General features: G+C 34.5%; 2 long non-coding RNA genes across 2 annotated transcripts; one reads left to right on the top strand and one right to left on the bottom strand.

Moving 5' to 3' along the window:
* Positions 1 to 2,383: 2,383 nt before the first annotated feature.
* LOC139779698 (uncharacterized) lies at positions 2,384 to 3,305 on the bottom strand. The gene is made up of 3 exons (XR_011719964.1): positions 3,017 to 3,305; positions 2,810 to 2,935; positions 2,384 to 2,728 (listed from the first exon to the last, which is right to left on the bottom strand). It is a non-coding gene; the product is annotated as an uncharacterized lncRNA (long non-coding RNA).
* A 150-nt stretch (positions 3,306 to 3,455) lies between these two features.
* LOC139779699 (uncharacterized) lies at positions 3,456 to 4,536 on the top strand. Its single transcript, XR_011719965.1, has 2 exons — positions 3,456 to 4,117; positions 4,196 to 4,536. It is a non-coding gene; the product is annotated as an uncharacterized lncRNA (long non-coding RNA).
* The last annotated feature ends 8,887 nt before the right edge of the window (positions 4,537 to 13,423 follow it).

Below are 13,423 nucleotides of genomic sequence, written 5' to 3'. Positions count from 1 at the left end.
CAGATATTAGTTTTAAACATATTCGCATCTTTCTCGCCTAGTGGCGTTATAAAATTCAACAAATTTTTTTTTTGCTTCACCCTACAGTTAGTAAAATTTTCAAAAAAAAGTTGGAGGCAGAAGATAAGCTCCGATCAAGTTGAAATTTTACAGATATTAGTTTTAGACATATTCGCATCTTTCCGCCTAGTAGCGTTATAAAATTCAAAAATTTTGTTTTTTATATGCAAGTTCGCTCCACCCTAATGTACATACATGTGTGAGTGTGCGATCCGCTCAAACAATTACTACGTTTACGCGAGCGTTACTTCTGTAATAACTTACGATAAATCACTCGTTTACGCGAAGTAAATTATCGTAAGTGACTACAAAATCCCGTTTACGCGAAGAAAAATCCTGTTTACGCGAAGAAATTATCGTAAGGGTGCCGTCCCATGGCGCGTATCGCGATACGCGCGTATCGGGCGTATCGACTCTGCGACCAATCACAGACGATCCGCCGTTTTCGATACGCTCAACAATCTTTTGAACATTGTTTGAACGGATCGCACACTCACACATGTATGTACAGTCGTACGTGTGGGTCGAGCCCTCCTTTTTGGGCTCAGGTGCCATATTGAGTGTAGAAAGTGCACTAGTAGTGCAGTAGAGAAAAGAGAAGAGTAGAGGTCTGCGTTTTGTCTTCCGATATTGTAATCTTATTTTTTGTCAAGAAAATTCTTTTTTATTTACTATTATGTAGTATTATGTTTGCAAAAATAATACGTAATTTTTTGGGTTATATGTAAGGTACATGTAAGGTATATATAAAGAAAATGTAATATAAAGTAGAAAATCCTTTTTTATTTACTATTATGTAATACTATTATATTTACAAAAATGAAACGTTATTTTTTGGGTTATATGTAAGGTACATGTAAGGTGTATATAAAGAAAATGTAACATCAAGTAGAAAATCCTTTTTTATTTACTATTATGTAGTACTATTATGTTTGCAAAAATGAAACGTCGACGACGAATTTGTTGGATTATATGTAACCCACTCGGCATGTAATATTTCAGAAATATTTCTGCAAAATTCCATTTGAAATATTACACCTTTCATCAATATTTCAGAAATATTTCACGACCGTTTCTGCAACATTTCTGCAATGTTTCAATCGGCATAATTATTTCAAATGCAACTTTGCTGAAAGATTTCGGCAATATTTCTGAAATATTTCTGAAATATATCTACGAAATATTGCAGAAACACTTCAGGAATATTTCAAATACATTTTACACTGAGAAAAATGTTTTGTATTAGCAAACAAAATTTTGTTACTGACGCAAAAACTATTTGTTGATATGTGAAAAATGAAATAATTTGTTACTGGAACAAAAAAAATATATTAAGCTATGTGCGTATAGCCGCCGCGCATTTGTCCGAAGAAATCCGCTCTCTCAGCCGGTCACCCATCCAAGTAGTATACCGGTGCCTTGTTGCTTGACATCGATGATCGAACAGGGTAGTGGTGATCCTCTGACTCTGACGCTTCTTTCTTTCTTATACTTGCTTATTTTGGTGAGCATAAAGCTATCGCATAACAATATTAACAATACAGATATACGAATAAATCTTTTTTGCCAGTCAGCGTCGAATATTATTTTATATTAAATATTATTAAATATTTTATATTTTATATTAAAAATGCTATATGACAAAATTTGGAATATTAGAAAATTCTTAATAAAAGAGAAAAAATGCAATAAAATGCAATATTAAATAATAATAAATTTAATTTTTTATAAGTTCTAAAGTCTGTCAGCAATTTTTCGGAAATATTACAAATGCAATGTTGTATGTGAAACATTCAAAAATATAACGCGTTCAATGTAAACGTAATAATAGTTTTATCATGTATCAGAAATGTTTCTAAACCATTACATCTGCAATATTTCTTCTGCAATATTGTAGAAATTCACTGCCTGCAATTCAATTTTTCATTACCTACGCAATCTTTCAGAAATTTTTCAGAAATATTTTAAATGCAATGTTGCGTTTGATATGTTACAGAAATATTATTCGTGCAATGCAAACAAAATATTACTTTTATAATGTTTCAGAAATATTTCTGAAATATTGCATCTGCTACATTTTTTTGCAATATTACAGAAACTTACAAATATTGTAAACAACTTTCTGAAAGATTTCAGAAATATTGTTAATGCAATATTATAAAAAACATGATGCAGGTACATTTCTGAAATATTTCAGATGCATAGTTACAAATGAAATGTTAACGAAATATTTCTGCACCATTTCCGAATATTTCAATATTTCAGCAACATAACATGCCGAGTGGGAAGGTACATGTAAGGTATATATAAAGAAAATATAATATCAAGTAGCACATTAAAAATCATTTTTTATTATGAGATTATCACTCGCTCCTTGTAATAATCGCCGTTGTACATATAGGACGCACCCAATATTGTCGTTCTTTTTTAGATTCTTCGTTTACCGCAATTACGTACAGTGCATACAATAGAAATATTTTACGTCGCAATTCTTGTCGACGAAAACTACTGTAACTTCATTTAAATTTATTTACAAAACAGAAAATGGCTAGTAGTATTGTTTCGGAATCCATTTTCTGCCGTACACCGATGTCACGCGAAACTCAAATTCTTCGGCGAACGCAAGCGAGGTGATCCTCTTCGAGGAGAAAACAAGGGAGATCTGGATCTGAAACGTAAATCGACGTGGTGACACTGTTCTCGGGGTAATCTAGGTGATTTGGATCTAGATATAAGCGGTGGCGAATACCTTGACGATCTTGATCTCGACACTGATTTGTTGCCGTACACCGATGTCACGCGAAACTCAAATAAATTCTTCTGCGAACGCAAGCGAGGTGATCCTCTTCGAGGAGAAAATAAGGGCGATCTGGATCTGAAACGTAAATCGACGTGGTGACACTGTTCTCGGGGTAATCTAGGTGATTTGGATGTAGATCTAAGCGGTGGCGAATACCTTTGCGATCACCTTGGCGATCTTGATCTCGACACTGATTTTTTGCCGTACAACTGGCTTCACTTTGGAGGTTATTACGTTTGCCCTTTTAGGTGCATGCGTCACATGCGTGTTTGTGTGCGTGTGTTCAGTACGCCGCCAAACGGGTCCCGGTGTCCCATGGAGCGGATTAAGCAGAAGCGTAACCAGCGGATCGCCAATCACGGATCCGTTTCGACGGAATCTTTGAAAGAGCTCTATCGGAAAGATTCCGGAATTGGCGATCCGCTGGTCCGCTTATGCTTAATCCGCTCCATGGGACACCGGGACCCGTTTGGCGGCGTACCAAAACCGGCGGATCGTCTGTGATTGGTCGCAGAGTTCGATACGCTCGATACGCGCGTATCGCGATACGCGCCATGGGACGGCACCCTAAGTTACTACAGAAGTAACGCTTGCGTAAACGTAGTAAATGTTCAAAAGATTGTTGAGCGTATCAAAACCGGCGGATCGTCTGTGATTGATCGCTAGTTCGATACGTCCGATACGCGCGTATATGCGATACGCGCCATGGGACGTCACCCTAAGGGTGCGGTCACATGGACTGATATTTTCCGCGTAACGCGTATCGCGTAACCAATCAGAGACGTTCCGCGTTTTCTGTTACGCCTGTTTTAAAAAGTTGCGTGTTACGCGAGTTTGCGGCTTGCGCGACTTTTGTGTGGTACTCAGCGATAGAGGCGACATGGAGGCACCTGTAAGTTATTCTTTAGATATTATTATTCTTTAGTTTAGATCGAGTTTACTACAAAAATATGTAAACAGCTGTTTTATTTTCTCTCTTATATTTTTCTTTATTTATTTCTATATTTACTTGTTCTATGTTGGTTTTCTTATTTTGTTTAATGTATGTTATAGGTTATATTGAAAAAAAAACCAGTTATATTATTTGGTTCTTAATTTGTTAACATAATTATTTTTGTTTACAGCAAATTAAATGTGGATATTGTGGTTGGCTCATGGCACATCAATGCCAAAATATATTACAACATGAATGTTTTAAAGAATACGATGAAAATAAGTACGCTTTGAGCATTGACGAAAATAATGTAGCTACTATTGGTATACACTTTCTTACATGTATCAATTTGTACATATATTATATGAAATGCAGTATTATAATCAAACTTTTTTTTACAGTGAACAGATTAGACGAAGATGAACTATTGTCACCCGAAAGTTCTAATATAGATTTGGATGAACGTCTTATAATGGCTGTAATAGATAGGCCACCGTTATACGATCATCGTTTAAATCAGTGCTCGGAATTAGATGCTCTTTTCGGGCCGATTCTCGAGGCGACGCCTCCTATCCCCCCACTACCGCTCGCGGCTCGCCGGCCGAGCTGCCGATCGCGCGCGTGACGCTGTGCCTCAGGAGCGTCCCTATGTAGAAATACGTTGTTGTCGTACCTTCCGCCAAATCATCTCTAAAATTTATATACACAATATAGTTATAATATATTAGATATGTTAAAGTAATATACATTTTTGTGACAGTAATATGTAATATAATTACAATTTGGCGATAGCTTTCCACATCACCCGTGAGGTACTATTGTTGATGCGTTTTTTTTTAAGTGGTTTTCCCAGTAGGCCTATTCCACTAAAAGATAATGAGGATAATGAAATATGTGGCTTGGCAGGAAAGCAAAATTTTATATTATATAAAAGATATTATATAAAGTGAAAAATAATCAGAAGACATTAAAACAACCAATTTGTAAGAAATTTTATTTTGATCTTCTGGGTCGTTTGCACGATTCTACTAGGGATGGTATATCCACACAGATTTTAGAAGAACTAGCTCGCATCAGCGACGACAATGATGCATCGCTCAAAGAGGAACGTTTTTCTGTTTTTATGAATTTAATTTTGGAGAAAGAGCATTCGCATAAATATGTGGACCCAAACATGGAGAAAATTTTAAGACCGAAATTTCTAAGACGTGGATAACACGATGCATCTAAAATTTTGAAGAATTCGACCCCTTTTTCTAATCGTGCCTTTAGAGAAAGATCACATTGCAAATCGCAAAGTTCTGCCTGAAATTCTAGGCTTTGTTCCTCGATTTGCACAGTGAGAGGATTCTCAAAAAGTAATAAATCTTTTCTTAGCGTCTCGAAATCACTGAAACGCGAATGAAATTGATTTATTAGAGAATCAATTATTATAATTTGTTTCTGAAAATTGCAATTTATGCCGTGTTCTTTAAAGAGAATTTGGCAAGAGGGAAAAAAATAAAGAATATTATTCTCTAATTGATTTTTAAATAGTAGCAGCTTTCTGCAAAAAGAATCGACATGACTAACTGACTAATTGCGAAATAGTTTGATTGGTCTTTTGCAGCTGTAAATTTAAGGTATTTAAATGATTTGTCATGTCTGTTATAAAAGCAAGCTCGCAAAGCGAGTCTAAGTCTTCAAAAAAAAATCGAAATTCCTCATATTTTGCAGGTAATGTGTCTTGCAAGAAAAGGAAGATCTCTTTTCTTATTGCAAAGAACTTCTCTAAACATTTTCCTGCACTAAGCCATCGAACTTCACAATACAGAGGTACATCTGTGTAAGTTGCGTTATGCTCTTCGAGAAAGTGTTGAAACTTTCGATGAGAGAGGAATTTGTGACCGCCTTTAATTGAATTAATAATTTTTGTGACGGTTTGCATTGCGGTGCATACTTTTACAACTTTCCCACATAACGCTTCTTGATGAATAATGCAATGAATGACAGGAAACTTTAAACCTCGCTGCTTTATTTGACCGAAGAATCCATTTTTTGAACCTATCATTGCTCTAGCACCATCAGTTACGATAGCCGAACATTTGGTAAAATCAGTATCAAATTTTTTAAGAGTTTGGTTAACAGCTTCGAAGATGTCAATACCCGTTGTTCTATCATGTAATGGAACAAAATCTAAAAGCTCCTCGACATGTGAAAAATCGTTTTGCACGATTCGAGCAAAAATACTCAATTGACTTACATGTCGATTATCGGTGCTTTCATCGAGACATAATGAAAAGAAAGAGCAGGATTGCAATAAACATTTTAGTTTTTTTTCTACAGAAAAAGCAATATCATTTATTCGCGATTTTATTGTTTTGTCACTTAAAGGAATGCTAACAGCTTGTTCAAGAGTCAACGAATTTCCAAATGACTTTACTGCTGCGATGAGGCATTCCTTTACAAATTTTCCCTCACTAAACGACTTGGAATTTTTCGCGATAAGATTTGAAATGGCATACGATGCTGTAAGAGCTTTTACCGAAGGTGTAGCATTATCGATATGAGAATTCGAACTACGACTTTCTTGATAAACTAATTTTAATCCTTCAATTAAATTAAATTTCTCCTCGTCCACATATTGCGAATACTCATTGAGATGTTTTTTTTCATAATGTCTATCAAGGTTATATTTTTTTACAAGAGAGGGTTCATAATTACACAGAAGACAGGTGGTTTTATTGCAAATATTTGCAAAGAAAATATTTTCCCATGCCTTATCAAAAGATTGCACGTACCTTTGCTCACTCATTTTTCAGTCGGGAAGATTGTTATATCAGAGAAGAAATAATGAGAAATATAGTGTAAGTTTATTATTGCACTTTGTGTGTGTGTGTGTGTGTTCTCTGTGTTAATACGTACTGGTACACTTATCACTATCACTATCACTATTACGCAAATAGCACTTTTTGCTTTTATAATGTGGATCTTCCGTGAAAACTCGCACGAGACTTTTAATACCACGTTTCGCTGGTGAAAGACCGTTGAGAAACAGCGGAGGAGATAAAACAATTGCATATCAATCTATGCGCGGTAGGATTACGCGCTTAAAATAAAGCCGCGAATTTTAAAGATCCATATTACAATATCAATAATAATTTCGTCCGCCAGTGAATAAAATCAGCAATTCAATTTATTTCTCGATTAACTGGCGCGATATATACAAGAATGCACAACGTTTCGGCTCTATATTCGAGCCCTTTTCAAGTGCGAACTGAAACAGGAACAGCGAAAAAGAAAAACAATATAAATAAATCGAGACAATATTAAGTTAACGACGTTATTAAATATTGAGCAATACCTATCATCTACACGCGTCTTACATTGGGCAGACGAAGAGACATCTCGAGACAAGAGTGAAAGAACATTTCAGCGATATTAAAAAACATGACAGCAATTTCTCTGTCGTAAGCAAGCACCGGATACAGAATGACCACAATTTTAAGTGGTCAGATCCGAAAATATTACACAAAGAACCTCACTTGAAAATGAGAGAGATCGCTAAAATGTTCTTTATAAAGAAAAATAAGAACACGATCAATTTAAAAAAAGATACCGAGAATTTAAATACGATATACGACAGTGTCATCATGTCAGTTTAACTGTTTATGTTTCTACCTCGGGACACCTTGTTTCTTTCGTTGTCCGCTCAGTCTCCCAAGTACTCGCATACATGTAACATGTCGCAACGAAGAACTAGTCATACGCGAAATCCTATTATGAGATTCGTAAGTTTTTCTTGATCGTCGCTTTCTCTCCTCATATATCATTGTTGCTACAAATTAAGATTGGTCCACAGCTGACCTTTAGGGCCATGCGGGAACATGCTCATGAACTCAGGAATCTGTACTAATTATGTGACGAGTCAATAGATGATAGGTATTGCTCAATATTTAATAACGTCGTTAACTTAATATTGTCTCGATTTATTTATATTGTTTTTCTTTTTCGCTGTTCCTGTTTCAGTTCGCACTTGAAAAGGGCTCGAATATAGAGCCGAAACGTTGTGCATTCTTGTATATATCGCGCCAGTTAATCGAGAAATAAATTGAATTGCTGATCCATATTACAATCCAGAAAATGTTACTTGCGTAATAGTGATAGTGCTAACAATAAGTGTAATAGTGCTAAGTGTACTAATGCTTATTAATAGAGCAAAGTGTAATAATATGCTTGTAAATATTAATTCTTCGCATTGCAGTAATCCTGCCATTGGAGAATGCGAGCAAAGATACATGCAATTTTTTGACAAGGTATAAGAGGAAATTTCTTTTACATCCAATTATTTAAAAAACCACCTGTCTTCCATGTTATTAACCTTCTCATGTTAAAAAATATGAGAATTTTAAAAAGATTATTATAATACACATTTAATAAATATATTCAAAATATGTGGGCCAGGAAATACGGCGCAAATACGTCGTGGTTTTCAAAATTTTGGAAAGTTCTATAATGCATCCTGTTGTTCACATTGTGAATTCACGTTATTCAAATTGTATTATTTTAAAAATTACGGTCTTCGAATTTTTTTATATTAAGATTTACATATTTATGCAAATTTATTTCTATAAAAAAAACGTCTCAAAAAATAGAAAAACGTGTTTCTTCGAACAAAGCATCATTACCTTCATTGATGCGAAAACTAGTTGATGCGAACTAGTTTTTCTAAAATCTGTATGGATATATCGTACCTAATAGAATCGTGGAAACGACCTGTCCTAGCTAGAATATCAAATTAAAATTTTTACAAATTGGTTATTTTAGTGTCTTCTGATTTTTTTAATGCATATAATATCTTATGATATAAAATTTTGCCGCCAAGCCACATATTTCGTCATCTTCTTTATTATTTTTTAGTGAAATAGACCTACAGAAAAAACTAGTTAAAAAGCGCATCAACAATAGTACCTCACGGGTGATGTGGAAAGCTATCGCCAAATTGTAATTATTACATATTACTGTCACAAAAATGTATATTACTTTAACATATCTAATATATTATAACTATATTGTGTATATAAATTTTAGAGATGATTTGGCGGAAGGTACGATCCCAACGTATTTCTACATAGGGACGCTCCTGAGACACAGCGTCACGCGCGCGATCGGCTGCTCGGCCGGCGAGCCGCGAGCGGTAGTGGGGGGATAGGAGGCGTCGCCTCGAGAATCGGCCCGAAAAGAGCATCTAATTCCGAGCACTGGTTTAAATGTTAAAGAAAGATCTAATTTTTCATCATTATGAAAATACAATTCTTTTATAAGAGTTTTACTTGCTCCATACCGCCCAGCAAACGAAAAAAGATTGAAAAGAATTAAAACGGGATTGCCAGGAATTCCATTTTGTCCAAAAAAGGGATTGAAATAGTTTCAATATAGAATAGATGGAATTCAATGGAATTCAATACGGAAATTTTTAATTCCTAGTTTGGCATTCAATGGTATTTATTTCGTTAACGGAATCAATGGTATTCAATGGAATTCATGACGAAACTTTCCAATCCCTAACCTGGCATTCAGTGGTATTCATTTCGTTACGTTTTTGTGTCGGAATTTGATAGGATTTAAAAAAGACAAATTTTTTCCAAAATAAGGAATTCCATGATATTGAAACTATTTCAATCCCTTTTTTGGACAAAATGGAATTCGGAAAGTCCTTAATTGAATTCCTGGCAATCCCGTTTTAATTCTTTTCAATCTTTTTTCGTTTGCTGGGCGTTCTCGCTTTTCGTTTGTAAAAATTGGATGAACCCAATACTTCCGTTTTACTATTTTGTTTCGCTCGTTTTTTTTGTACAGTAAGAAAAGAGTAAAACTAATTTTTTTAATTTTATGATTGACATTCTATATAATCTTTTTTATTTATTGTTTGCTTTTGTAGAGCAATAATAGCTATTAGTAACTCCGAATTAATTTTAGGTTACGCTTTATTCACTGTCTGCAGTCAGGTTATGGAACATTCAAATATATTTGTATGCATTTACGTGATATTCTGATTTCATCGTTCACATGGACACAAAATTTGCGTAATAAATACTCGCGTAACCAATCAACTGCGACATTTAGTAATGTTTTAACAGAATAGAAAAATATCATTGGTTAAACGCGATACGCTGCTGCCGTTTTATGTACCATGTGCATTAAGGGGATCCTAAACTGACCCAAATTACCGACAATTGCAGCTCGTTCTTTGAAACGGCTTTATAGATCGCAAAATCCTTTTACAGGAGTAAAGTATAGGTACTAATGAAGAGTGGGATTATAAAAAATTAGTGATAATCGAAAAAAAATGTAAAAATGCTGTGACCTCATAACCTTATTTTCTAATATAAACAGTTGTATAAGTTATATGTACGAAATGAAATGTTCCCACTCTTCAGAATACGTGCACAAACAATAACGTACCTTTGAAATTGAGATTGAAAGCCTGGAAAAAAAATTAGACCTTTGAAGAAATCGTGCATATTTTCCACAAAAATATACACGCAGGCTAGTAAGCAGAGATGGCGCAGCAATCGAAACAAGGACAGATGCCTCTCGTTAGACAAGGACAGATATAGATATATGACATAGAAAACAGGATTAGAATTGTTGACATTACCGACATCGAGGAAGTTCGGCCTTCGCTTTAGGATCTCCTTAAGGGTCGGCAGGAGTCACGGTGGAGACCTCTGTCGGGTTGGCTTAGCTGCGACTCGCTGCGAGTCCGTATTTTATTTATTATAAATTTTTAAGAGCCAAAATGGAAAATCCGGCTGTGTAGCGGGTTGCGGCTGATCTTACTGATTAAAACGAGCATAAGTTTAATGAGATCCGTTAATTAATTTGGCTAAAATTTGGGAAAAACCATTTGTAGTTCACGGCTATTTTGAAAAAATCGATTTTTTTATTTTTGCATTTCTTGAAAATATATAGTTTCAAGAATATTGTGTTAAAATATTATTAAGAAATTCGAAGAATTGTAGAAGTTACGGAGGTTTTACTGAAGCGGAGCGGAGCGGAGCGGGGCTAGTTTTAGCCTTTAGTAGTTTATACGTGTGTGAGAGGAATGTGAGGTTTTAGCCTGTACATTCAATGCAGAAAGCAAATCATATCTACAAGTCATGGAATACTTGGGTATTAAAGTTGGACCAAATGCCAACAATTACTGTGAGGAGGCAGATAAAGATCGTCTTTATCAGGCCGAGATCCAAGCCGTCAATGCAACACGGGAAGGAAGAATTCTTCGTAAACAATTGCGAGCAGCTGATGCTGATAACCTGCTTGAAATCGAAGGACTTATATGGCCCCGGAATCGCCGACTAAAGGTAAAATAAAACAAAAATTTTTTAAACAATTGTTAATTAACAAAAGAAATGTTTTTTAATCATTACTAATAATTTCGGGTCAAGATGAAACTTTTTTGTCTCTTGCATTTTTTTCGTAAGACGAGCCGTTTTCGAGTTATAGCATTATAAACAATTAATGATACTCCAAATCTCTTCCCAAACTTTAAACGTGTTTTTCTCGAAACATGGTTTTCAAAAACGGTGTTCACGATATTTCGAGAACGGATCGATAGATCTTTTTAAAATTTGGATACGATATTCTTGGATGCTTTGTCTAATTAGCTACGATCAGACTTTTACAAAAATTTTTTTACAAATGTTTAAAAAATGCATTGTTAACTTAAAAAAAAATAGGTCAAAAACCGACTTCAAACTTCAAACAGCCGCCATTTTTCAAATATTTTTAAAAAATTTTTTTCGGCTTGTAGCTAACTGTCCTATATATCACTAATTAGGAATTTAATGCCTATTTTTGTTCCAGATGACGTAACAACTCAAAATGGTGAACACCACAAAAAAACGGGGCTTACGCTGACGCCAATAAACAATATTTATTGTTGATAAATTTTAATTAAAAAATTCACAAACATACTAGAATTTTAACAGAAAGAAAAGTTTTTGAATAAAGCAATTATTTCCCGAGAAAAAAATTCCCAAAATAGGGTCACTCTACTCAGGTGTAAGCCCTTTAAGGGTCGGCAGGAGACCCAGGCAAACTCAGGTGCACTCAGGTGCACTTTATGCACTAAGTGCACGTTAAACTGCACTTTAACTCCGTATTTTATTTATTATAAATTTTTAAGAGCAAAAATGCAAAATCGGGCTCTGTAGCTGACTGCATTATTATATAAAGAGTATATAAAAAAAAATTCACGAATCTATGTAACTTATTTTATGAGAAATCTTGTTATTACGAATTATGGATTCGTAATAACTGCATTATTATACATGGATCTCGGCCTGATAAAGACGATCTGCATTATTATATAAAGAGTATATAAAAAAAATTCACGAATCTATGTAACTTATTTTATGAGAAATCTTGTTATTACGAATCCATAATTCGTAATAACAAGATTTCTCATAAAATAAGTTACATAGATTCGTGAATTTTTTTTATATACTCTTTATATAATAATGCAGTCAGCTACAGAGCCCGATTTTGCATTTTTGCTCTTAAAAATTTATAATAAATAAAATACGGAGTTAAAGTGCAGTTTAACGTGCACTTAGTGCATAAAGTGCACCTGAGTGCACCTGAGTTTGCCTGGGTCTCCTGCCGACCCTTAAAGGGCTTACACCTGAGTAGAGTGACCCTATTTTGGGAATTTTTTTCTCGGGAAATAATTGCTTTATTCAAAAACTTTTCTTTCTGTTAAAATTCTAGTATGTTTGTGAATTTTTTAATTAAAATTTATCAACAATAAATATTGTTTATTGGCGTCAGCGTAAGCCCCGTTTTTTTGTGGTGTTCACCATTTTGAGTTGTTACGTCATCTGGAACAAAAATAGGCATTAAATTCCTAATTAGTGATATATAGGACAGTTAGCTACAAGCCGAAAAAAATTTTTTAAAAATATTTGAAAAATGGCGGCTGTTTGAAGTTTGAAGTCGGTTTTTGACCTATTTTTTTTTCAAGTTAACAATGCATTTTTTAAACATTTGTAAAAAAATTTTTGTAAAAGTCTGATCGTAGCTAATTAGACAAAGCATCCAAGAATATCGTATCCAAATTTTAAAAAGATCTATCGATCCGTTCTCGAAATATCGTGAACACCGTTTTTGAAAACCATGTTTCGAGAAAAACACGTTTAAAGTTTGGGAAGAGATTTGGAGTATCATTAATTGTTTATAATGCTATAACTCGAAAACGGCTCGTCTTACGAAAAAAATGCAAAAGACAAAAAAGTTTCATCTTGACCCGAAATTATTAGTAATGATTAAAAAACATTTCTTTTGTTAATTAACAATTGTTTAAAAAATTTTTGTTTTATTTTACCTTTAGTCGGCGATTCCGGGGCCATATAAGTCCTTCGATTTCAAGCAGGTTATCAGCATCAGCTGCTCGCAATTGTTTACGAAGAATTCTTCCTTCCCGTGTTGCATTGACGGCTTGGATCTCGGCCTGATAAAGACGATCTTTATCTGCCTCCTCACAGTAATTGTTGGCATTTGGTCCAACTTTAATACCCAAGTATTCCATGACTTGTAGATATGATTTGCTTTCTGCATTGAATGTACAGGCTAAAACCTCACATTCC

The sequence above is a fragment of the Temnothorax nylanderi genome, unplaced genomic scaffold (assembly GCF_030848795.1).
Source record: "Temnothorax nylanderi isolate EJ_2023f unplaced genomic scaffold, tnyl_v1.0 TNYL_tig0238_pilon, whole genome shotgun sequence".
NCBI classification, from domain to species: Eukaryota; Metazoa; Arthropoda; class Insecta; order Hymenoptera; family Formicidae; genus Temnothorax; species Temnothorax nylanderi.
The sequence above is the reverse complement of the archived record's forward strand: the minus strand, read 5'-3'. Positions and strand labels throughout refer to the sequence as shown.